The 26,847-nt window shown below is 44.1% G+C and overlaps 1 long non-coding RNA gene across 1 annotated transcript; it reads right to left on the bottom strand.

Moving 5' to 3' along the window:
- Positions 1-452: 452 nt before the first annotated feature.
- LOC141573144 (uncharacterized) lies at positions 453-26,847 on the bottom strand. The gene is made up of 3 exons (XR_012498751.1): positions 26,770-26,847; positions 17,484-17,634; positions 453-584 (listed from the first exon to the last, which is right to left on the bottom strand). It is a non-coding gene; the product is annotated as an uncharacterized LOC141573144 (long non-coding RNA).

Below are 26,847 nucleotides of genomic sequence, written 5' to 3' on the forward strand. Positions count from 1 at the left end.
CCCAAAATGTAGGCTGACTCAGGAAGGTAAAGCCTGAATCTGATTATAACTCATTTGATTTATGTAATTGATTAAATCTTGGTTCCTGGAAATCTCTGCTCCGGGAAATTTTTCAATCCTTGGTTACTAGTCTCCTTATAGTCTTCGTATTAACCTCTCAATGCATTGTTTTCTTTCAAGGGTTTTAAATGCCTTTCCACAGTCACTCACATATCAAATGATATCCATCAAGATTAGACTTCTTTTTTAAAATAAATTTTATTGGGGGAATATTGGGAAACAGTGTGTTTCTCCAGGGTCCATCAGCTCCAAGTTGTTGTCCTTCAATCTAGTTGTGGAGGGCGCAGCTCAGCTCAAAGTCCGGTAGCCGTTTTCAATCTTTAGTTGCAGAGGGCGCAGCCCACCATCCCATGCAGGAATTGAACTGGCAACCTTGTTGTTGAGAGCTCGCACTCTAACCAACTGAGCCATCCGGCCGCCCCCAGATTAGACAACTTGAGCAACTCAGTAACCGGACCTCCCATGTCCATGATGGCGATGCCAGTGTTGGTAACAGCAACTACATGACCATCTGGTTCCGACACCTCAATTAGCAGAAACAAAGAATATGTGATTCTTTGGCCTACTTGCACCAACAGTGGTAAATGAGAGTAACGCTTATCATGGTTGGTCCTACTCAGCCTACTGAGTGAATGACCAAAAGAGAAGAATTGTTAAAAGTTAAATAGAAAATGGAAACTAAACTTGAAAATTCCCGGAGCAGATAAAAACATTAAAGACATATAAGTGAAACTTAGCTTATTCTGCTAACCAGCGAAACTTAACTTGGGCCATTTCCTGTAAATGCCTAATAATTAAGAAGAAAAGTTAAGTCATCTTCCCCAAAATGATACGAGATAACAATTTTAACCAATCTCCTGTCATCTGGAAACCCTCATTATAATAAATAATCATAGTGAAGGCCAAGCAACTTCCTCACTTTGTTAGTCATCCTACGACTAACCATCGTGCCCCTGAGCTCCATGTCAACCTTTGATGTGAAAAGGTCTTTGTTAACGAACTATTCTTAAATGCATCATAAACACTTACTAAATACTATTTATTGATTTGGTGGGTTTAATGTAGTTATTTATGTGTTTTTCACACCCATCCATCTCAGTCATCTCCTTATTTGAACATCCCCACTATGAGCCTCAAATTGGCACCTCGGTCCCTGACCCCTCCCCAGCCCTATTCCGCAGTGGCCTGCAGACTGCTTCACCTGCATGCCCTGTAAGCCGTTCAAATTCAAAATGCCCCAAACAACACCTGCACAGTCATTAGGAAAAAGATAATTTTGGACCCATCCCTTATACCACACACCAGAATAAATTCCAAATGGATGAGAGATCTGTATTTAAAGAGTAAACTCATATAAGTATTATAATGAGATTAAATCTGCAAGATTGAAAATACATACCATTTAGTAGGAAAAATCTATAACAGTAAATCTTCAGGTGTATTCTAGCCAACCTACTAAACTTAGAAAATAAAATATCTATAGATATTTTTTCACATTCGGAACAAAAAGAAATTCACTTACAAGGAGGAAAATAAAACAGGTTTCAGATGTCTTTCCAGCAGCAATCTGGAAAGTGCCAGAACAAAGAGAAATGTCTACACGGAAAAGAGAGTATGATCCAAGTGAATTCTATCCAGCCAAGTTGGAGCTTAAGTATAAAGGCAAGAGCTCACATTTTCAGACATGAAAGGACTCCGAAAATACAGCATCTATGAGCCCTTTTGAAAAGTCTACTTGATGGTGAAATCCTGCTCACTAAAGGGTGAATCAAAATAAAGAGTGCGGTTATTCTGAAGCCATAGAAATGGGCTTGGTGGAAAGCATGGGATCCACTTAGATATAGAAATGCCGTTAAACACCCGAGAGAATTATGGTTGCAAGATGCAAATGAAAACTCTGACAAAGTTAAAATAAAATAAGCATCAAAATTGGGAGGAAGGAAAGGGCAGGATGCAGGATATATCTAAGTGTTAATTCCTTATCTTTCCCAACAAGTAATCAATCAATGCTGTCTATATGGAAACACATTTTTTAAAAACCCACAATGATTCTAACTTCCTAAATTCCCTTAAATTTATTGGCATCTTCTAGAAACAGATTTCCCTTTTAGTGATGAAACGATTATCTGAAGTAGTTTGATCTAAGCATTTGTCTCTGTTAAATTCATTTCAAGTTACATGCAGTGTTTATTTTTTTAAATGTGTCACATATAAAATGATACCATCCTTACACAGTTGTTTGCATCTGTTTTAGTGTGTCTCTCTCTCTGTCTCTCTGCCTCTCTCTGTCTCTGTTTGTGGAGCTCCCTCTTTCTATGTATGCATATGGAACCGTCTGGAATGATGTCAACCAAATATTATGTTATTTTCAGGTAGCAGAATTTTTGATAATTTGCTGCTTTTGTCCTCATACTTTTCTGTATTTCTTAAATTTTTTATAATAAGAATGTGTAGTTTATACTAAAATGACATACTTAAAGAAAATAAAGAGATGGACAAGAGATGCCTAACAGAGATGCTAAAAAAGGCGGGGGAGGTAGTTTGATAGAGATATTAACATCAGACAAAGTGGAATTTAAAGTTAAAAGCATTAATCAGAGTTATGAGGGACATAATAGTACGGCAAAAGATACAGTTTGAAGAAAATATAACAGCTACAAATCTTAATATTCCAAACAATATAGTTACAAGATACACAAATCTACTAAAAATATAAGAAGAACTTAATTTAAAGCAAACACACACACACAAAAAAAAAAACATAGTGAAATACTTTAATATACCTATTTCTGAATTTGATAAATCTAGTAAAACGAAAATAAATGACATAGAGGATCTGAATGGCCCGATGGCTCAGTTGGTTAGAGCGGGAGCTCAATGACTTGGAGCCGATGGGCCCTGGAGAAACACACTGTTCCCCAGTACTCCCCCCCAAAAAATATAATTTAAAACAACCAACAAGCTTAATTTAATACATACATAGAATTCAGTGTCTTGCTAATGAAAAATAAATGTTATTTATTGTGCCCTTGGAATCTTTATAAAAATTATTGTATAAAATAATTTTATAAAAATTACCATACATTTGGCTCTGAAGAAAAAAATCTCAATAAAATATAAAATATGGAGATCTATAAATCAAATTTCCTGAGCATAGGGCAATAAAATTAAAAATTCATGATAAAAGCTTACCTTAAAAAGTTTTAAGAACTTAGAATTAAGAAACACTCTCTTAAATACTTCCTGCATCAGAGAAATTGATATTTAAAATTGTCTAGAAAACAACGAAAAGGAGATATATATAAATGGATAAATAATTGAAAGAAAGGAAGAAGAGAGAGAGAAAAGGAGAGGTGGGAGGGAATTAACCTGGCTAGATACGTTTTGGTTATTTGAAAGAGCCATCAGCTGAAGGCCAGTTAGTAAAACCACACCATGAATCAGCAGGTTCAGACTCTGCTCCAACTTTTGGTACCATTCTGGAAAGTCATTTCTTCCTCTAGACCTCAGACTTCTATCTCCAAAATGATCTATTCAACAAGATGATCCCTGAGGGACTCTCCAGCTCTATCTCAGAAAGGTTCATACAACATCTTTTAAATACTCCAATCAGTTACCCATATTTACATATTGAGAGATTTGACATGGAAATCTAATCTCTGCCTTCTTTTCAAAAACAGGTGATTAGGTGACACTCCTGGATCTGTGTCAAAGCCACTGCTCAGAGCTCCGCTCCAGTTCACCAGAGTCCCCATTCACCAGCTTCACCATCACCTGCCTGGCCCCATTGCTTTGGGGTTTCCAGCCCATGAGCAGTAGAGTAGAAAGGGCTGTCACTTTGAGTTGTCACTCTCTCCAGAGAAAACTCAAGACTCACATCTTTTCTTTTTTCTTTTCTTTTCTTTTTTCTTTTCTTTTCTTTTCTTTTCTTTCCTTTCCTTTTTTCTTTTCTTTCTTTCTTTCTTTCTTTCTTTCTTTCTTTCTTTCTTTCTTTCTTTCTTTCTTTCTTTCTTTCTTTCTTTCTTTCTTTCTTTCTTCTTTTTTTTCAGTTCTTCCCCTTATAGTGAATATTGGGCTCAGGGAGAGCAGAACCTAAATCTGATTTTCTAATGTAACTTCTCGTTTCGGTTCTTCATAAAAAGTTTCCATCCAGACACAGTTTACATAAACCAACTGTTTCCAAGAAAACAGGTTGAAAAGCTGGAGAAATTCCACTCCCAGATGCACAAGTGCTTGTTGCAACCACCAAACCTTGTCAGCCTGGATCCCCAGCTGTTCAGGGTGGCTGGGCTGGGACACATCATCTGTGGTTTCTCTGAGTTGTATATATAAAACTTCCATTCTCCAAAAAAAAAAAAAAAAAGAAAAGATTCGCAATATAAGGGAGTGGGAGGGAGGTATGAGTAAATGCTCCAGAAAGAAAAAAAAAAAGGACATTAAAAATCCACATAAATGACTATCTTTGGTCTCCTTAGGGCAGCCTAGTCCAGGAAGCTTCTCCTAGTTTCTAAGGTGGTTGTTCTTCAGTATTAAAATAGATGGCTTTCCTTTTCTCCTCTCAATAAGCCAAAATTTCCTTTGCATCCCTTTAAATGGCCTAACGTAATGACCTGGTTTCCTTGCCTACTGTGGCTGCGCCCAAAGAATCCAGTTCAGTCAGTTACCCGGAAGGGGAGTGGAGGACCAGGAACTGGCTGGCCTCTCAGGCGTGGTGAGAACAAGATCCAGAAAGAACTACTGTGACTATCTTTCTAAACCCTTCTCTCAGTTCTTACACGGTATAATGTATATAATCTCATACACACTATGCAGTGGAGATCATGCTGTTTGCCAGTCAACAATGTATGCTGAATAGATCTCAATCGGAAGAAATGACGACCTGCATAAATGGTGGCACTGAACACTGGCACAGTTTCGATCATTGGCTTCCTGAGGAGTTGCACTGATTTCTGATCCTAACAGAGTATGAAATTGCCCAACTTTTCTAGACCTTGACTACTAGGTTTGATCATTCGGTTTAATCTTTGCCAATCTTAAACTGACGAAAAAAATTTTTAAATTGAAATAAGACTTGCCTTTCTCTGATTAACGTTAAGTTAATGGATAACTACCATTATCCTTTCATGATTATTGGTCAATTGTAGCTCTTGTTCCATGATTTTTCTAATGGTGCAGTTTGATATGATTTGTAATAATATCACAAAACCACATGCTCTAGAGAGCATGGAAGCTCTGTGCCCCTTCCCCTATGAATCTCTTCCATCTGGCTGTTCCTGAGTTACGGCATTTTATAAACAACAAGAGAACTAGTAAGTAAAATGTTTCTCTGAGTTCTGTGAGCTGCTCTAGCAAGTTGATCAAGCCCAGCAGGGAGTCTTTGGAACCTCCAATCTGTAGCCATTATTAGATCAGAAGCACAGGTAGTGGGAAGTCTTACAGGACTAGCCTTTAACCTGTGGGATTTGAGGTTACACAGAGTCAGAACTGAGTTAAATTTTAGGACACACAGCGGGCGTCAGAGAATTGCTTGTTGGTGTGGAGCCAAAGACAAAAATTATAAATAGCTTTCTTTTTACTAAAAAATAATTTGGAATATCACTGGGCTAATGATCCCAGCAAAGTCTGATTTGCCACTCTCACCCATCTATTCTGGAAGTGTCATAGGAAAGCATATATTTTGAATGTCAAATACGGGCAAAGAAGGATGATAAATAACCCAAATACCAGGAAACCAGCTTCTGTACCCTGAAGGGCCAACTAGTCTCTAAGAACAGAACAGCGTCTGTACCCCTTGGTGAGAATAGCCAATTTCTCTCCAAATAGATGGAACATAGAATGAACTCTTCATATGAAGCAATCTGGTATTTTTAAAGACTCGGAACTAGTAAAAGGCAATGACATTCATGGCAAAACAGCCTGTGTTCAGAGCTGTTTCATTGTTTGAGGGTTTTATACGTTAAATAGCTTGCTAGATTAGAACATCTTTACTGGAGAAGTGATCACAGAGAAAGCTGTAACCGCCTCAGCCCCAGATCCCATCTGCCAGGACCAACATACAAGTTGGAGCCTTGTACTGGGAGCTGGCACTTTCCCAGGCATGTTGGAAAAGTTTTCTATTGTAGTGTAACAATTGCCACAAAGTTTAAATGGCACACACATTTCTTATCTCAGTTCCCTTGGGTCAGAAATCAGTACAGCTTGTCTCTTCTGCTCAGGGTCTCACATGGCTACAGTGAAGCTGTCAGGTGGGGCTACTGCAGGTGGGGCTATCACCTGCGGCCGGGGGTCCTCTTACAAGCCCCTGAGGTTGTTGGCAGAATTCAGTTCTTTGTGGTTGTAGGACTGAGGCCCTTAGATCCTAGGGGCTAAAGATAGTTCTTACCATGTGATCTTCTCCATAGGCGGTTTACATGACCACTTCTTCAGGAGCTGCAGGAAAATCTAACTATCTATCTATCTATCATCTATCTATCTTAATGTAATCATGGAAATGACATCCCATCACCTTCGCCATATTCTACTTTTAGAAGCAAGGCACCGGTCCTGCCTACACTGAAAGGGAGGGGATTAAACAGGGCACAAGCCTGGGAGCCAACCAAGGGTCTGTCTGTCATAACAGGTTTGTGATTCCCTAGCCCAGAGTTTCCCAAAGGGTATGCTTGAAACACGAGTCCCACAAAAATGATTTATTAAATAAAACTGCACCTGAGTTATACCAGTTGGGAATTGCTGCATATCCTCTCCCCCCTCTTGGAGGTTCAAAACACAGCTGAGTACTTGTATACTCAACATACTGAGAAGTCCCAGGTGTCAGTCATGATTACATTCATCTGCAAAAAGCAGAAAACTCAACTATAAGACTTCTTTTCTAAAACAAGAAGCCTGGAGAGAGGTGGTTGTGGTTTTGGTTCATAGGATTAGTCATGCCAGAGCAGACATCACTGCAATTTTCTCAGTCTTCCCTCACAATCACATGGTGGCTGCTGCAGTTCCAGCCATCACATTTGTATTTACAGCACATGGGAGGGGGAAATCCAAAGTTGGCCCTCTGTTTCATTTATCATGAAGGCGTAAACCTTCTCAGAACTCCCCAACTTCTACTGTCAAGCTTCCATTCATATCTCATGGGTTAGACCAGGTTCCTATGCTCACCCTTATCAGTAAGAACGACTGGAGAAGTGAGTATTTAACATTTCTAGCATTGACAGTGAGAAATGGTAAGGTAGAAGGCGGTTGGGAGAAACTTTGGGGGTATCTAATTAACAGTGTCTGCCACCTGCAACCTTAAAGAAATGTGCTTAACTTTTCCACTTAGAGTTCTAACATCTAACCACAGACACCCACCTTCAAAAATACTACTGTAGCCAGAATCTCCTGGGGTAATAGAACCCGCAAAACTAAACTCCTAAATTTGTGGCATAGACATTTGTGGGGACAGAGTCCCAGAAAGCAGTTTCCAGGCTCTCAGCCTCCCATGGAAAAGTGCTGGCTCGGGTAGTAGATGGCCACCAGCTGTGACTAGGTGGCCATCAGCTGTAACCAGTTAGCTATTAGCCACTGATATAACTGCCGTGGCTACGCTAGGGGGTTGGTTGGCAGAGAAGCAGACAACATGTTGCGGACCATGTGGCTCCTGCTTCCTGTGTCTCCAACCCAGCCGCCAGCGAGACTATAGTGGTCTGACTCCCCTACCTATGGCTCCGTGGGTGTTCCTTTTTGTCCTCACCATATCCTGCGTTCTTATGTGGGAAGCGAGACCAAAGACCCCGCATGACAACATCTAATACTATAGCCTCCTCTGGGTCTCCCATTCCTGATAATAGCTTCTCGTCTCAACCGTAGGGTAAGAGCAGGCTTCCGGGATACTGAAACAGCGTGCATCAGCGGCCTGTTACCATATGCTAAAATCTTTCGTTTTCAGGGCAGCCAACGCGCCTTCTCTACTAGTTGTTCAACAGGCTCAGGTGGAATCAGGAGTTCACATCCTAAGAGGCATAGCCTCTGCTCTCTTAACTTTCAAATGCAATGACCCCAAACCCTAGGAGCCCAGCATCTCTTCCTCTTGTGTCACTGCCAAGCAAGTCCCCTCAGCCAAGAGCCACACCCCATTGCTAGGAATGGCACAAAGCTACTGAGCAGGAACTGGCCCCAAGTTTGACCAGCTAGTTTCTAATAATAACCTCTTTTCAAACTCTTTTCCTTAATTTCCATTTCTCAGTTTCTCTCACTTCTTCCAACCCATAATGGGTGCCAAGAAGTCTCACCAATCTCTTGGTTTTATATCTGCAATGAGATCAACTTCCCTTTATCTCCTCCAGTTATGGCCCCACGTTTTGGCTGGCAACTGCACCAATTTCTGTAGCGTACACTTGGCATATTTGAAATGTCTGCAGTCTTGCAGGTATCATCAACATGATGGGGCAATGTGGTCTCATAGAAAGAGAACTGATGGGGTGTCCAGCTCTGCCCTAACTAGCATGGGTCCCTGGGAAAGTCAGCACAAAAAGCCTTTGCACTATGAAGGGGGTTTGGGGGGCGGAGCGCCTGGTCCTCAGCCTGTGCAAAATACCAACTGGAATCATCAGACTGAAAGCATTTCAGGAGGCAGCAGGTTTCACTTGGGCAAACTTGCCATTGTAAGAAAGTTCAGTGCTCTGAACTTTTTGAAAATCAACATTTTCAAGCCTGAACACAAGTGTCCACTAGCCTCATGTTTCAGATGAGACAGATAAGGCTTCTAAAGCCCATAGTTAGACTCATCAGAACCCTGTTGTTGTTGTTTTAATTGCCAGTCCTCGTCCATGGAAAGGGTTCATCCATTCCGGAATCTACTACCCACTGACTCATTCCACATATGCTTATCGAATGCCTGCTGTGAAGGAGGTACTGTGCGAGGACAGGAAGGTGAAAACACGCAGCTCCTATTCCAAGGAACTTACAATCCAAAGGGAGACACCTGCCACCAATAACAATACAACCGAACGACGAGCATGATGTTGGGGTAGCAGGCGGCTCGTGGGTGGTTTCCCCAGTGAGGCAGGGAGGTCCAACGGGGCTAGGTCCTTCCAGAAGGGCCTTGACAGTATCTTGAGGCACAGATGATGTCATTCTAAATAAAATCCTCAGAGGGTGATAAAGCTGACCGCCATTGACTGGTGGCCCTCGATGGTGGCAGAGAAAAGGACAATTCTGTCTGAGCGTCCCGGGCTTTGGCTCTGCAGAGCCTCTTGTTTCCTAAATTTTACACTTTCCTGTCTTTAGGTCTCACTCCCTCCTCTCTTCCCCTTATGGAGTGTGTACAAAGGATGGTGGGAACGGAAGAGGAAGGATAGGTCTGTATTCAGCAGCTATGGGGGAGCAGGAGGGAAGGCTAGACAGCTCAGCTGGGGTCTTATAAAGAATCTAGGAAAGTCTACCCATATTTGACCCTATCTCAGTTTTCTGAGACCTCCCCAAATAAATGCAATGCTATCTTCATCCCCACATACAAATCCTCAAGTATATGAACATAAATATCAAAGCCCCCAAAATATAAATTAAAAAAATAGTCATCTCCTCTCCAACCTGGAAACCCCAGTGTGGCCAATATGGCCAAATGGCCTTTAGCTCAGCCCCTTGAACTTGATCCAAACTTCCCTAGAGAAGGCGTCATGAGTTGGGAAGAACAAGCATATGGGGAGGGCGCTAATGACCCACCATCACTTAAAGCAAGGCCAGTTGAGATTGGGGAAACTTGGGGATCTGTCGTCACCCAAGGGGATCTTGCCTCCTACCTCGCTCTCATTTCAGCATGTCACCTCCTCTGGGTAGCTCCCCTTACCTCCCCACCCTGAATTCCTTCTTCCTAGGTACAGTTTGTGGGCCTTGCGTGGACTTGCGTAAGTGTCCACATCACCGTGTGTTGTGGTTCATTTAACAACAAGTTCTGAGTCTATAAATTCCTTGAAAGCAGGAACTGAGTCCTGATCATTGTTGTTTCTCTCCCAAAGGTAACACAGGACCTGGAATACAGTAGAAGCCCAATAAATATGTATCATCCTAAGCTGAAATTTGGAACGTCAATGTCAGGAGGTTCATCTGCTTGAGCACGATGATCAAAAGAATGAATGATGGTAGAAAATGACAACAGAGAATTTGGCACCTCCAGTGTATGCTACAAATGACAGGAAATCTAACTCAAATGTGTTCTGTACAAAAGGAATATTCATAACTGAAAAACCCCAGGAAACTTCAGGTGAGGCTTGATCCAGGAGCTCAAACACTATTTCTAGTATTCAGTCTCTTTCTGTCTCCTCGCCCTGTTCACTGGGCCATCTTCATTCTCAGTCTCTCTGTGAGTCAAGGGATCTAAGGCAGGTCTAGGCCCAAACGACCAGGTTTCTGTATAGTTAGAAGGAGCACGTACCTCTCTCCCAACTATTCCAGAAAAAGTGATATTATCACCAGCTCTGCTGACATAGTTCCCACCCTGCACCAGTCACCGTGGCTGGGGAATGAAATGTTCCGATTTTACAGCTGTGAGATACAGATAATGGCCAGTCTGCAGGCTGTTCTCATGGCAAGTCATGCAAATAGCTCTCTGGTCCAAATTGGCCCTGCACGAGTTTAAGCCGGATGTTGTAGTTGAAAAGGAATGGATTAGGCACCCCAGCTCTGCCAGTAATCAGTATGTAAACGAGGCAAGTCACTTCGCACAACTTCCTAGACTTGTTTCCTCCTCTGTAAAATGAAGCTGTGCTTGATCTCCACGGGCCCCTCTAGCTCCAATGCTCATTCTTCAATGATCTGTTTTGGGTAAATTACCTGCCAAGTTCCAACTTTATGGTGACAGTACCCTGGAGATTTAGCCCTAATTCCTACCCCAGGCACAGCCCTGGTAGCCCTTCGAGCCATTCCCACCTCCAGGCATGCGAGTTGACCACAGGGGTTGTTACAAAACGGAAGCATTTGGCTTGGGTTTGGGGGTTTGCCCATCTGGTTTTCCAGGGCCTGCTGCCAGTCCCAAAGGCCCTGAGCAATGGGGAGTAAAATTCCACAGGGTTCGAACTTCCAAACTAAGGAGGGTTGCTGGTGTTTGTACAAGCACCTCAGCAGAGCCACTGGAAAAATATCTGAGGTTTTCTGACTCAAAAGCGGGCTAAGTGAGAGTGGTAAGTCCGAGGATTTAGGGGCTGATCCAGGAAGAGACAGGACCATGAGAGGCACAGAAGACACAACCACCTTTGTTGGGTGGCACCTGGACAGTGCTGAATGACAGAGGAAGGCCATCCCAGAGACAGTGGCACAAAGCCACTACCTTGTGAGGGGATAGCACAAGGGAACGCCAGGGGGCAGAGCGGGTGCTTACATGTCTAGATGACATCACTCAACTGCAAGGTAGAGGGTCCCTGGGTCAGAGTGCTCTGACAGGTAGCAGTGTGGCTCTCTCACAGCTCCAGTGTGCGTCTTACCTATGGGCAACAGATGTCGGGTGCAGTTTCATGGGGCTTACAAAGTAGAGCTTCTAAACAGATGAAAATGTTTCTTTGGATTATATTTAATGGGATGTACAACAATTGGAATTTGGCCCTGGCAGGCTCTGAGCTAACCGTCCTAGCCTGCTGTGGATAAATAAACAACGTGGGAACATTTTAGGCCTACGCACGAAGGCCGTATTTGGGTCATTTACTTAACAGTGAGATCCAGCTGCAAATGTTTCCGGGACAGGGGTTTACCAGCTAGCTACATACACGAGGCATAAAAGTCCCACTAAATGATGTTGGAATTATCCCCAGAAAACTCAGGGGCTGAGAAAGTTCTCACTGTGATTTTCTTTCAAGGAATTAAGTAAATAATAATCCTTTCAGTCCAAGTGGAACTTTATCCTTTTCAAAGCCCTTGCATATTTGATTCTTACAACACCTTCAGAAGAAAATCAGAATAGGAAGGCTCCCCTCCACCTCCACCACCTCACCCCCAACATTTAACTGGTGAGGACATAGGCTCAGACAGACTTGGGGACAGAGGACAGTAACAGCCAGGCCTGAGATCAGGTCTCCTGGACTCCGGCCCTTCTATTTTGGCAGATGGCTGGGGGCCGTTGAAAGTTGTGCGCATTGAGGCTGAAAGAGGCCAACTCAAGGTTCTGCTCTTTTCTGCCTGGGTTTCAGCTTTGCCCAGACTGACAGAGACTCACCCCCTGACCTTGACCATTTTGATCCTTTTCTTGTTTTAATGGACTAGGGCAGTTCTTATAGAGGTTGGAGAGAAAGTAGTATTGATGCGTTTATTTTGTGTCACCGTGTTTCTCAGCTGGACGGGTTCTTAAGAGTCAGGCAGTTTACAGATGGAGGAACTGAGGCCCAAGAAAGATAGGACGTGTCCTGTCCAAAGCCAGAAGGCTCCCGGCCCAACAAGGCCTTTTCCACGATGGGCCACACTCCAGCCTTTGAGCCCTAGGGGGCGCCAGTGAGCCTCATTTTGTCCAGAATCTAATGCTGAGCACAAAGCCTCAGGAAGAATGTTACCCACCAACAATCTAGTGGAATGAGGAGGCCAGTTAGCCTTGTTCTCTCAACTCTCAGTACCCCCTCCATCCTGACCCTCAGCACCCAGTGACCTCAGAGCCTAAAAGGGGCCTGACTTGCCTGCCCTACTGAAGTTTAGGATTTACAGCTCCTTTCCCCAGGAATGTCTTCATTGTTCCAAATTACTTCATCTTCACCAGAAAATTACTCGAAGGGTGACCCAGGCTCTGAGACCGGAGAGGCCCTAAATTCTTCTGGGAGTGATTGTCTGCTCTGTGGAGGCCCGAGCTCAGCCCTGAATAGCCACTGCCTTCCGAAAGGGGAGGGTCCAGGTTTTGAGGGATCCTGAAGCTTATGCAGTTTGGGGGGGCCTTCTTTAAGAAAAAACATACAAATCACACATACCAAATGCCCCCAAGCCTGTAGGAGGGGCCCGGGCAACGAGGAGCCTGCACCCCAGGTCTTGGCAGGTGGGGGTTCTGCCTGCAGCTTCCTCACTCAGATGTGGCCGGTGGGGGCTCCCAGTGCAGAGGGCAGAGCAGCTCAGGGGCGCTCCAGTGGCCCAGAGAGGGACAAGCAGTCCTTCATGTCCTCCAATAGTTGCTGCGATTGTATCATAGTTAAGTAACCTGGTTTCAAGCCTCATTCAACTGAGTAAGGTGAATTTTGCCCTACTGGGCCAAAATAGGAAGACCTCTGCCAAACCAGGCTGGGCAAATGCCCCTGTGCCAAGAGTGGAGGTAGCTGGGAATTTGCCCAGTCCCTTGAACATGTCCGGGTCCCCCCCTACCCCTACCCCTGCCTCCAAAATGCTCAGAACTCCCTGGGGATATTCACCCCGGCCCAGAATTGCTGTCATCTTGTGTGGCCAACTGTTTCCAGTACCATCCTAGTTTTAGGCCTGAAAGGTCCACATCCCAGGAAACCCCTTAGTCCTGAGCAAACCAAGACATTGGTCACTGTACTGCTAGCCCTTCCTCACAGCGGTTAGCTCTGGACTGCGTCTCAGCCCAGTTCTCGGAACCCAACTTTGGGTTCTGATTATTCCTCCTAACAACCAGCCGGGTAAGAATAAGGATCCACAAGGGCCTGCCCGGTGCCCAGCTCTGTCCCTCTCCAGCAAACAGGATTACTTCTTATTTTAGCAAACAAGGAGAAACTCTGTGAGTGTACCAGGATGGTACCATTGCCAGAGTAAATAATAATAGTAGTAGCATTATTAATGGCCAAGTTCAGCACTGGGAGTGGTGCATACACTGTTGCATTTAGTCCTCACTACAAACTATGAGGTAGGTATTTTCCACTCATTCTACAGAGGAGGACTGGGCAGTTCCGAGATATTAATCAGCTTGCCTAAGGTTACCCTGTCAGCACAAGCTCTTTCAACTTTGTCTGGCTTCTCAGCTCAGCTCTTTTATTAACTAATTGCGCGACCTTGAGCAAGTCCCTTACCACCTGGAGCCTCAGACTCTCTGAATAGTGAGAGCTCTAAACAAGAACTCTCAAGTCCTTTCAGGGGTCTAGCTTAGTGACACAGCATGGGCTCTGGGCACAGACAGAGCTAAGTGTGAATGTCAGCTCTGCACTTAAAACACATGTGACCTTGGACAAGTTACTTGACCTGCTTCCGCCTGTCCAATTGGGTCGCTACCTCAGGTCATTTGTGGTAAAGAGTAAATGAAGGTGATGGAAGGAGAACTGACTGTGGGTGGTGAACACACAATGGGATTTATAGATGATGCAATACAGAATTGTACACCTGAAATCTATGTAATTTTACTAACAATTGTCACCCCAATAAATTTAAAAAATAAATTAAAAAAACAACAACAACAACAAAGAGTAAATGAAATGATCTATGTAAGTTTAGCACTAAGACCAGTGTATATTAAGACTTTTTGAAAAAGATAGCTATCATGGTTCCAGCACAGACATTGTAAGACTGTGTGGTTCCTCCATGCCCTTTTCACTAAGCCCATAGAATTTCTACATTGTCCCAAATACATTGTATGCAAGGATATTAGAGATGAATTATTTACTATTTTTCTCAAATATGTTTCCAGAAAATGGAAAAGGTATGTCCATGGTAACCTGAGGGAGGTAGCCAGCGGCGACAGAGGGGAGAAAAGTTGGCTTAGAACTGGCCAGGAGATGTGAGCCTGCTGCAAATGTGGCTGGCCCCTTGCTAGACAGTTGCCATGAGAGAAACAGCAAATCCTACCTCCTAGCATTTCAGAGAACTGAGGCCATGGGAGTTCACTCTACAGTTTTCACATACGACCCTGCCCTCCTTGGGCAGCCTTAGAACCCACCTGCCAGGCCCACGTCTTAAGATCCAAACCAGGATCTTAAGCTGCTACTATGGAAAGTGAGATTTTTACTGCAGGATTCTGAAGCCGTCCTACATTTTCGATCCCATCAGGACTAATATCCTGGGATTGACTAGGTAGGTGCGGGCCTTGTGGCCAGTTGTTTAGGGGACAGACGGTCATGCGCAGGTTTTGTTGGCTATCCTGCGACTATCTGTCTCATTTTTCTAACCTCTTCCAAACTTCGCCATACACACTGCCGGGGGCAGAGGAGAAGCTGGGAGGCCATGGTAACAGCAAAGCACTCCAGCATCATCAGAGCCAGGCAATTGCTGGCGGCCTTGGGCCTGATCCCTTCCAATAGGAGAAAGACCAGTTTTCCTCCAGCATCAGGAGATCCTCCCAGCCAATGTGAAACCAGACTACAGTGACTCACCCCACGGCATGTGGATCCTTAAGCAGATGTTCTTGGACCACAGGAAAAGCTGGCAGAGTATTACTATGTGGTTTAATATTCCTTCTTTTGTTAAAATTCCTAATACAAGGAAGTGGGGGCCATCGTTTTACAGCCCAACCCTCCTTCTCTGGCAGCTCAACTCTTGCTGGCCCTCCAGGGTGACAGAGGACTGAAGTGCTTCCAGGAGCCCGTCTGGGGCTTCCCTTCCTCTTCTCCTTGCTTTTCCATCTCAGACATTAATTTTACTGCAATTCATTTCAGTATAGTGTATGGGGCCAGAGGGTGGAGCGATGGAGAATAATTCCAGGGCAACTTGCCTATAACCTCCCGGGCCCTGGGTGGCTTCCTGAGGACACACAGCATGGTCAGGACCCAGGGACATCAGCCAAGTCTCAAACTTCCAACCCCCAGCATGGAGACTGAGCCGGGAGATGTAGGTTAAGTCAGGAAGTAGAATGAACCCTGTTTCCTCTATTTCAAGATACACTTAAAATTTTTTTCAACTCATTTTTAATTTTTTTATTAAAATGTCAAGCATTTAAAAAAAAAAAAAAATAGAATAGGGCCGGCCCAGTGGCTCATGTGGTTGGAGCTCTGTGCTCCTAATGCCGAAGGCTGCCGGTTCGATACTCACATGGGCCAGTGGGCTCTCAACCACAAGGTTGCCTGTTCAACTCCTTGAGTCCCTCAAGGGATGGTGGGCTGTGCCCCCTGCAACTAGAAAACGGCAACTGGACCTGGAGCTGAGCTGCGCCCTCCACAACTAAGACTGAAAGGACAACAACTTGACTTGGAAAAAAGTCCTTGGGCCGGCCCGGTGGCTCAGGCGGTTAGAGCTCCGTGCTCCTAACTCCGAAGGCTGCCGGTTCGATTCCCACATGGGCCAGTGGGCTCTCAACCACAAGGCTGCCAGTTCAATTCCTCGACTCCCGCAAGGGATGGTGGGCAGCGCCCCCTGCAACTAAAATTGAACATGGCACCTTGAGCTGAGCTGCCGCTGAGCTCCCGGATGGCTCAGTTGGTTGGAGTGCGTCCTCTCAACCACAAGGTTGCCGGTTCGACTCCCGCAAGGGATGGTGGGCTGTGCCCCCTGCAACTAGCAGCGGCAACGGCAACTGGACCTGGAGCTGAGCTGTGCCCTCCACAACTAAGACTGAAAGAACAACAACTTGAAGCTGAACAAAACCCTCCACAACTAAGATTGAAAGGACAACAATTTGACCATTGTTCCCCAATAAAGTCCTGTTCCCCTTCCCCAATAAAATCTTTAAAAAAAAAAAAAAAAAAAAAAAAAAGTCCTGGAAGTACACACTGTTCCCCAATTAAAAAAAAAAGTCCTGTTCCCCTTCCCCAATAAAATCTTAAAAATCAAAAAAAAAAAGTGTTAAGGATTTCAAGATGGTTAACAGCAGAGCACTGAACCAAGCATGGGCCTTTCTGAGTGTGAAGCGGTGTCCCACTGCACAGGTCGAATGCCCCTGAGCCAGCCTGGCTCTTCCCAGGACTGGAGACACAGTGGCAGATGAGACAAAAGCTTTGCTGGCCAGGAGGGGTGGACAGACCCAGATCCTGAGACTCTTCACCCCGACACTTGCCATGATGGGAAGAGCTCCTGACGAGGGTTTCCTGACCTGGCTTCTAGGCCTGGTTCCATCTCCTGCTTTAGGTCTTGTTCTCCTTCCAATGAAAGTAATCTCTCACCTGTCTGGCCTTCCTCTCTGTTAATGCAAGAATCAAATGAGACAATGCCTGTCATGGTTCATCGGTGAGCATCTGGTGATACAAATAAGAGTCATTGAGATGAGAATGTAAATGGCATAGGGAGGTGGCCCTTGTGCATCCCTGCCCTTTACAGGGTGACAACTCCTCTGGACTGAAAGTGTTGGAGGTGGGTGAGTCACAGGCGGAAATACTGATAAGGAGCAATGATCAAGGGGACCAACGGATCGACCAACGTCTTGCTGCTGGAAAGTCTCCAGAACTTTCTCCTTTGCAAATCACTACGGGAAAGGAAGAGACTCTTACCTTCTGGAGGCTTTTGTTTTTTTCAATCTCTACTTAAAACAGAGATGTAGGCACTGTCAGCTGTCGTAGCTCTGCCCAGCTGGCCTCCAGGTACCTAGTGTGGGCCACAGAACAGGACAAACTTACCTGCATTGCCTTTTAGCAATGGCTGTGAGAAAGGTTAGAGTCACATTTGTGGCTCCCAGGTTGCAAGGACTGAGGCCTCTTGGCTTTGACTTTTCTTTCCTCTTCTCATGCTGTATATGCAGACTTTCCTTGAAACCATCAGGAAAATTCCCTGTATCCGTAAAAAGAAACAAAGGTCAAGGGCAAGACAAAGAGCTCTTGTCTTGAATAACTACATGCAGAAATACTTAAATTCCGAACAGAGCATAGCTCCTGTGTGTCCGAATAAAAATAATGTGGTCAAATGACTTGAATCCAAACGTGTGGCTTTTGAGCCCTAGTGTCTTGTGTCCAATGGGGATACTATTTACTCCTTTTCAGAGGTATTGTGGAGACCAAGTGAAATTTTCTTTAGAAAGTCCCCACACCCCAGACAGATGGAACTCACAAGGACCCGACCCTCACATCCTGTTGGACACCCATTCCACCCCAGAGAATTGAAGGCCGGCGGTAGGTTGTATGCAGTGAGCCAGGAGGGCTCTCCACAAAGCTCCATTCTACTCTCGAATAGGTCAGTGTCTGGGTTTTTTTTTCTAGATCCTCTACCAAGATGCTTCTCCTCTAGTTCTACGTACCTGGTCCCTGGTTTGAGAACTGCCTTAAAGTGACGCCAGGAGTGAGGGCCCCCGTCATGTTGCCTGTGTTGGAATGTACTTTCAAATACTTTAGAATAAATAGTATGATGTCTGTATGTGAAAATTAACTTATATAGTCATGTGCTTAGAATAGGCGATACATGCACAGGGTTAAAAAATCAAAACAGTGTAAAATGTGTTACAGGGAAAAGTCTTGCTTTCCCCTTCTCACCCCATTTCCAATCCCCTTTCCCACCACTACCCCTGGGGTAACTTAATTTTGTGTTTCCTTCCAGAGACTCTTTTGGCAATTATAAGAACATAGAAATATAAACTCTCATTCCCCTCTAGCTCCAGGTACACGAAATGTAGCATATTATTCACTCACATGTCTGCACTTTGTTCTTTTCACTGAATCCTATATCCTGGAGGTCTTTCCTCACCAGTTCCCAGGGACCTGCCTTATTCTTTCATTTCATCAATAGAGTGTCTCATGATACAATTGTACTAAATGTTATTTAAGAAACATGTAAAATTATTTAGTGGGCATTTTGGTTGTTTCTAGTTGTAGTCCAACTTTAATCAACATCCTAGGAATCTGGCAAGTTAGCATCCGAAGCCATCTAATCAGGAATCCACATTCCAGAGGTAGCGAAAGTAAGATTCAAATATCGCTGGCAATCTAAAGGGTTCCATAATTACCGTAGGAGACATCAGAAATAGTTTTTCATTTTTCATGGGGGAAATGAATGCTGTTCAATGTGGTTAGTTGGAAAGATGTTACAATACCCACCACCCCTGCAAGGGCAGGCCTAACCTTCTGGAGGTCCTGAGCTCCGTTTGGTGCTGGGGTTCCCCACTTCAGGGCTCTAGCACCTGACTCACTGTACATTGGCCGATCCTACCGTGAGAATATTATTTCACCCACCTCGGAGCAAACATCTTATGCAAGGTGATAGATACATCCCTGACTTTATAAGAATAGGTTGTATGACTGCTTTTATGCAGGCTTGCTCTTGGCGGAATTTGGTCGAAGACTTGCTTTTATTGTAACATGCCACCACGGGAGAAATTGAGGGAAGGGGACAAATTGCCTCTATCTACTTCCCATTCCTAGAGGTTATTGAGAGCACATGACATGTGCTGGAAGACCAACCACGTTAGCTTAGGTCATTTCCAACAATCATGAAGTCACATCTTGTCCTAAATCAGAGTGAAAGTAGAAAATTAAATAAAAATTACCTTTGGAAATCCCTTAAAATTTCTAAAACTTACACCCCACATGGTTTTGTGTATACAACCCTTTATCAGTTCCTATGATTGTTAGTCAAGGCTTTTCTGGGACCCTTAAATTATTCTTTCTTTTTTTTTCAAGGACCTTGGCAAAACCATCACCCACCTGCCTGGCCCCTTGTGGACAGGCTACACATTCTCTGCCACTGATCAGGAACCATTTAAAATAACCCACACGTTCATTGCACAGGTTCACCAGCACTGCTCCCATTGCTGTGTACCATAGTGACTCAAAGGGAGTGACACCTAGACGTTAGGTTTGAATTCCCATAAGTTAAGTGCACTTAAGAACAACTGTGCCAAGGAAGAGCCCTGAAGAGGTAGAGACTCTCCAGGGACCTAGATACCAAAATCCAGGACAAAGACAGCTAAACAGGACATTCACAGGTAGGCCTGGGCAGAGAAAGCCAACACATTTGTTTAAGGAATAGCTCTACTAGAAGTGAAAGTTTAAAACAAAGCAAGCAAGGGAGTTCTGACGAAACTCCATCCTTTAATATTCTACAGATGCTAAAATAATTTCTGGTGACCATAGAGTTCCAAAGAAAAACTGCTTATGACACAGTTTTCAGCGGGGGGGAACCCACAATGAATCACACAGTATTTTCTGATTACTCTAACTTTAACTAACTAGACACTAAATTAGGAGAGAATACACCCAAATTGTTGCGACACAATGATGGGATTGAGGGAACTTTTTTTTTTCTCTTTTCTGTTCTCCAACTCTCTGCCATATGGCTATATGGTTTCGATAATTTTTTAAAAAATTATAAATACAGAGAGGTTATACAAAGATGTTAGACAAAAGATGGAAAGAATAACAATGATTAAATCCAAATTACTTAAAGCTACCACTGGATTTTGTTAAAAGTCTTTGCCGAATCTCCAAATGCAGAGAGAGAGAGAGAAAATGAGAGAGAGAAATTTAGTTCTGTAAACTCAAGCAAATTCATTAGAAGACAACCCAAAAAAGCCCAAGCCTGCTGCATCTTGCAGGGCAGGCCTTGACAATGGCTCTGGGTAGCCAAAGACACGGTTACTGGAGACAGCTGGCAGGCATTCCAAAATGGCTGTTTGTTTGACCACAACTTCCACAGAGGAAGAGTCCACACTTCAGCTGCTGGTCAGCCCCTTGACCATCTCCAGCCCATTTCTGGCCCTGACACCAGGGAGCACGTATTTTCCCAGAGTCAGGAAAGTGCTCCCAGGAAGTGCAAAGACTGGCCCTGGCCTAGGGGGACTTGGCAGGGTGCTATCCTGGGGCCAAAATTCAAGTTTCTAGGAAAGTGCCTAGAATTAGGCCTGTGGCTGTTCTCAGTATAAAACCCATATATCCCCTTCTGACTATGGGAAGCAAAGGGAGCTAAGTGCGAGAGCAGCATCTTCATGAGGACCAGGAACAGGAAAACCATGGATCTCGTCTGTTGTGTTGCTGATGGCCTCTTTCCAGGCCCCTGTGCTCAAAGAATCCAGGATTAAAAACTGTGGTGCTTTGGTCCAATCTGGTTCCTGCCTAATCAGAAAACATGGCATGAAGTGAAAACGCTTCACAGACAGATTCCTGAAGACCTATTATGAGCCAGCCACTTCGCAAGGTTCTAAACTAATGGCAGAGAGGAAATGTCTACACCGACCCCACTTGGATTCAGTAAGTGCCGCAAAGGTGTTGAGCCCAGAGGGGAGTTTCTACCTGTCCAGGGAGCCAGAAAGGCTTTACAAAGGAGACGATGCCTGAGCTGGTCTCAAAGGAAAGATTTGCCAGGTAGAAAAGATGATAGTCCCAGCAGAAAGGAAGGCAGGCAGGGCAAAGACCCTCAGAGGTGGGCTCTCCGAGCTTCTTTAATGGAATTGCATTTATATCGAGATTTTGATAAGTCGCTCTCTGAGGTCACTTTCCTAACTGGAAATCTCCCAGTACAGTGACATGCTTTTTCTGGGAACTTAAAAGGGATTTATTTTATTTTTAAACTAATAAACACTGCACTACCCTAACAGGCTGAATTAGGCTTGAAAACAGTCAGACAGAAAAGGTGAGAGTTTGAGATGGCCAGTTCGGCTTCCCATTTGAGCAAAATTTGTAAGAATATATTATATCAAGAGCAAGTCATATTACTCAAATAGCTTAAACTTTTGATCTCAAAGGTAACAAATCTCAGCCAAGAAGTCTTTATGCTGACTTTGAATTTGTCTCCATCCTACGTAGAGCTCCTCCCTGGATCAGAAACCTACTTATCTGAGCTGACTGGAGATGGGGATGGATGGTAGACAGGAGAAAACACTACTGAGCTCACTCTGCAAAATGGGATGCTCGATAAAGTGAAGAAAGGCAGACTGCCCACAGCCTTATAATGAACCAACAGCTGTATAGGAGCATTTCCAGAAACTTTCCCGAGTTCGAGCAAGTCTGCACCCAGACAGACATGTGCCTTCACCACTACTTGGAAACAAGCAGGTCACTCCCCACTTGCAAACTGCCTGCAACTTGTGCAGGGGCTGCCTTCCATTCAGGACCAGCCTTGGCCAGGGGTCATTTCCAACTCATCTAGAAGCAAAATAGTTGTGAATTGTTTGAGGGGTGGGATGTGGGGGTGGGACGTTATAACGTCCCTATGTAATTTGCTAATTGATATGATTTTCCTGCTCTCTCACCTCGCCTCTACCGTTTCAAGCCCCTAATCCCTACACCTCCCACCTGGCCATCCAAACGGAAAAGCTGCTCCAGGCGCCCAGGCCTGTGCAAAACCGTCACATCTCAGAAATGAATGAGGCGGTGTTGATTTTGCCACCATCCAAAAACACTCCATGTGGTGAAAGGTAAAAATGCAAACATCATGTTTGTTGAAAACTGGAAACATCTAGAGATAAGACACATACAGAGGGTGCCAAAAAAATGTATACACATTTAAGAAAGGATAAAACTGTATCAAAATTGTAATACTCAATATATACTGATAACAAAAGATGAATACAAGTCACGTTTGACTTCTGCAATGACAAGAGGTGCTCAGAGTGGTTACCATCAGTGTAATTTTAATACAGATTTTTCCTTTCTTAAAATGTGTATATATTTTTATGGCACCCTCTTTATACGAGGTTTTCCAGGTATTTCATTAAATTTTTCCTTTTTTATTACTGAAATCTTTTAAATATTTTATTACTTAAAAATTCTGAGATCCACTTGAAGTGATGGTCACCACCACTAATCATTAGGGAAATGCAAATCAAAACCAAGTGAGATACCAGTTCACACGCATTAGGACGGCTCTTATAAAAAAAACAAAACAGAAAAAAAAAGAAAAACAGAAAACAAGTATTGACAAGGAAGTGGAGAAATTGGAATCCTCGTGCACTGCTGATAGGAATGCAAAATGCTGCAGCTGCCTGTTTGCAGCTGTGGAAAACAGTATGCTGGCCTCTAAGGTTAAACATGGATAACCGTATGATCCAGCCATTTCACTTCTGGGTATTTACCCAAAAGCACTGAAAGCAGAGTCTTGAAGAGATATCAACACATCATTGTTCATAGCGGCATTATTCACAATAGCCAAAAGGTAGAAGAAACAACTCAAATGTCCACGGATGGGTAAATGGATAAACAAAATGTGGTATCTACGTACAAAGGACTGTTGTTCTAGCTTAAAAGGAAATGAAATTCTGACACAGGCTACACCACAGATGAACCTTGAGGATAGTAGGCTAAGTGAAATAAGCCAGACAAAAAAGGACGACTATTATGTAATTCCACTTGTAGGAAGTACCTAGGCCAGTGAAACTTATAGAGACAGAAAATGGAATGGTGGTTACCAGGGCCTGGGAGATATTACTGTTCAATAGGTGCAGAGTTTCTATTTGGAGTGATGAAAAATTTCTGGGGACAGATAATGGTGCTGGTTGTACAGCAGTGTGAATGTACTTAATGCCACTGCACTGTACACTTAAAAATGGTTAAGATGCTTAGTTTTATGTTGTGTGTATTTTACCACAATCAAAATAGCTGACAAATAATAAAAGAAAATGTCACAGAGCTCTTGGGAAGAGTTAATATTTAAACCATATAGATAAAGCAGAGGTCCCACTTGATTACTCCAGGCTCGCTCAGACATTAGTTCAGCAGACAGTTACGTGCACTTTCAGAGGTGTACATACTCATATGGAATTAACACCGTTCTGTTTTTTATTCAATCTTTACAAAATTATAGTCACATTCAGCATTGTGTCCAATCACATTCAAGGCCGCGCTATTTCTCTTACTACATTTATTTCTGGTTTCTTTATTGGATTTTCTTCTAATTTCTACCTCTCCCTCATGGCATTCTAAGGCTTAGCTTAAACCCCATTTCCTCTGTGCCTGATGACTCTGGGTTAACAGGATCTCCCCTGTCTTTAATTCCTAACAGTTTAGAGGCATACGGGACTTAGAAAGGCTTTGGTGTGGCCTGGAAACAGCACATGGCCACCCTCACCCCTGCACTGCACTGTGTTACACCTTTTTATCTCTGACAAGATCATCCCCACTCAATTATGAGCTTCCTGTGCATTTCCCAGCATACAGCCCAGCGCTCGGCGCTAACAGGTACTGGGAAAGAATTCAAAAGCAAAAACTAAAACAATTAAATCAAAATCGTATTGCTTAATTAGTGCTTTCCTGGTGAATCTCTGAGTCGTGCTGGGCACGTAGAAGCTCTTGGCAGACAAGGAAATATATACACGTCTGCCTTGCTTCTCTGTTTTACACCTGGCAGCACTAGTGTGTTTTATCCATTTCATCCCAATGTTTGGAAAAATCCATGAGCCAGCACCCAGCTCTGGCTACTGAGCATATGGTGACGCTTTTCCTGGAGAAGCTGCTCCAAAGGGACAGGTCCTCATTCACCTGCTGCTCGCCCTCAGCGAGTCCCAGGTGGGAACGAGCCCTTCCAAGAAAACAATTTAAAGATGAATCAAAAATAACACTCAATGGGGCAGAGGTGAGGGTCGCATTTTGTTGCTGTGGTTATTGTTGTTGTTTTGGAAAAGCTCTGTAATGGGAGTGTAACCAGGCCTGCCCGAGAGGACGAAACAGGTCAGACTATGGGACTCCAACTTGCATTCACTCGAAAATAGAAAAGTGTGGGTTCTAATGTTATTTGCCAGCTAAAGGGCAAAGAGAATTTCTCAGGTATCTGCCTGGAAACTTCTAGAGCCTCTTACCAGGTAGCTCATTAAACACTGGCAGGACGGGGGTTGGGTTCCTTATTGGTCACAGGGCTCTGGAGAGAACAGGATCCCAGGACTAGCTTTGGTGAGAACTGGGTGAGAACTGGATGAGAATCTTTGTGCTTTCTAAGCTAGCTCTCCAAGATCAAACAATCTAGTGACTTTTTTTTCCCTTTTACCACTTTATTAAGGTATAATAGACATACAATAAACTGCATATTTAAGGTGGACAATTTGACACATTTTTGTTATATGTATACACCTATAAATCATCACCTTAATCATGATCTGGAATGTTTTCTTCACCTAAAGTTTTCCTAATGCCCTTTGGAAACATTCCTTCCCTCCACACTCCCATCCCTAGGCAACAACTGGTCTGATTTTTCACTAAAGGTTAGTTTGAATGTCCTAGAATGTCATATAAATGGAGTTGTGCAGGATACACTTGTTTTGGTCTGGCTTTTTTCACTTCAGCATCAAAATTTTGAGATTCATTCATCCTGTTGCACATATCAGTAGTTCATTCATTGCTCTTTGCTACCCAGCAATATTGCACTGTACAAACACATAATTTGTTCATCCATCCAGCTGTTGGTAGATACTAAGGTTGCTTCCGGTTTGGGGCTATTACCAAAAACGCTTCAATATTCATGTGCAATGTTTGTGTACAAGTTTTTTTGTGGACCTGTTTGCCTTTCTCTTGGGTAAATACCTAGGAGTAGAATGGCTGGGTCATATCATGGGTTTTTAATCTAAGCCCAAAGAGCCCTGGGGTTTCTGCTTAGACTGGGAAAACAGGATGGGGAACAAGGTCCCAGTTCCCATTTTAAACAGAGCAGAAGCTACAAGGGAATCTTCATGTAGTTAGCTTCCTCTGTCAGCTTTTCTTTGAAGACAGGTTTCGATAGCCAAGAAAAAAATATATGGTTTGAAAATCCAACTCTCCTTTTAACTACCCACCCCTCATCTTTTTATGGATAAAGAGATCTGAGTTTGCAAGTTTGGCAGACCAGATACTAAATCGCTGCACTTTCCTAGGTCTGGGATTCTAGCCCAGTGACCATGGCCTCCTTCAATTCATCACTTTCACTTCCCAGGGGAGTTTGGAAGCTGCTGTAGTGTTAGGTTAGTAGCAGATAGAATCATATCCCAAATATGTGGGCATTTCCTTCAGAAGCCCATAAAGCCGGACACAGCAGACAATGTAGGCCAACAGGTCAAGAAGGCATTGCTAAGGGGACTTTCCACAGCTGCAAGTCCAGAGAATTACACTGAGGGGCCCTCCAGTAAGTCTGAGGCAGACAATGCCAGATGGAAAAGGCTTATCGTGCCTGTGTGTCTTTCACCCTCCGGGAAGGGGAGAGAGGAGCTGCTTCTCTGGGGACCCCTCCTCATTCACCGCTCTTGCAAGGAAAATGAAAGGTCTTTTCTCAAAGCCACTCCAGCCTGGAAGACCCTGTAGGCATGAAGTGCTGAGGACAGAAGCTGAGCTAGTTCATTTCCTGTCCTCAGCTGTTTCAGATGAGTTGCCCCTACTGTGGCTCCTCTGGTCCCTGCTCTCAAGTAATTCACAGACCAGGCCAGAGAGGGAGACTGGATCCCATGGACCCTCACAGGTTCAGACTTGATCTCAAGAGCAATGAGAGACCACAGAAGGGTTTCCACAGGAAAAGGCTGATCCCATTTCAACATTGTTTAGCACCCCAGGGAAGTAGGGAGAACAGTAATAACACAGTTCTCCAGGAGCCGCCTCTGATGAAACAAGACCAAAGGAGGTAAAGTACGGAACAGAGGTACAAGCAATTTGATGAGAGATCCGAAAGGTAGCCTGATCAATTCCAAGTGCAAGATTCAGAGCTGGCTTCTTCTAGGAGGCAGCACGTAAATCGCCTTGAAGGATATGGTGGTTTGGATGAGCAGAGGGAAGGAAGGAAGGCTTGGAGGCCTGGAAATGGAAGGCCAGCTTCAAGACTCTGGGGGCCAGCAGAGTGGCCTGTCGGGAGGAGGAGGCAGGAGAAGCAGGTTATGACAGAACTGCACGGTGTATTAAATAGCATGCTGAGGATATGTGGCTTTTTGTGTAGGGAGAGGGATAGGCTCACTGATAGGTGAGCCCTGCTCATGCCCCCAGCAGAAACCTGGTGCCAGGCCAGCTTCCCAGGTAACACCAGGGCTTTACTTACCTGTGTAGATTCCAGAAAACTGAGCCTTGCTAATTTCTCCCATGCAGGTCCTTGCTCGGGGTCACCTCTGAGGAGAGC

Source organism: Rhinolophus sinicus, linkage group LG09 (assembly GCF_036562045.2).
Source record: "Rhinolophus sinicus isolate RSC01 linkage group LG09, ASM3656204v1, whole genome shotgun sequence".
Classification (NCBI taxonomy): Eukaryota; Metazoa; Chordata; class Mammalia; order Chiroptera; family Rhinolophidae; genus Rhinolophus; species Rhinolophus sinicus.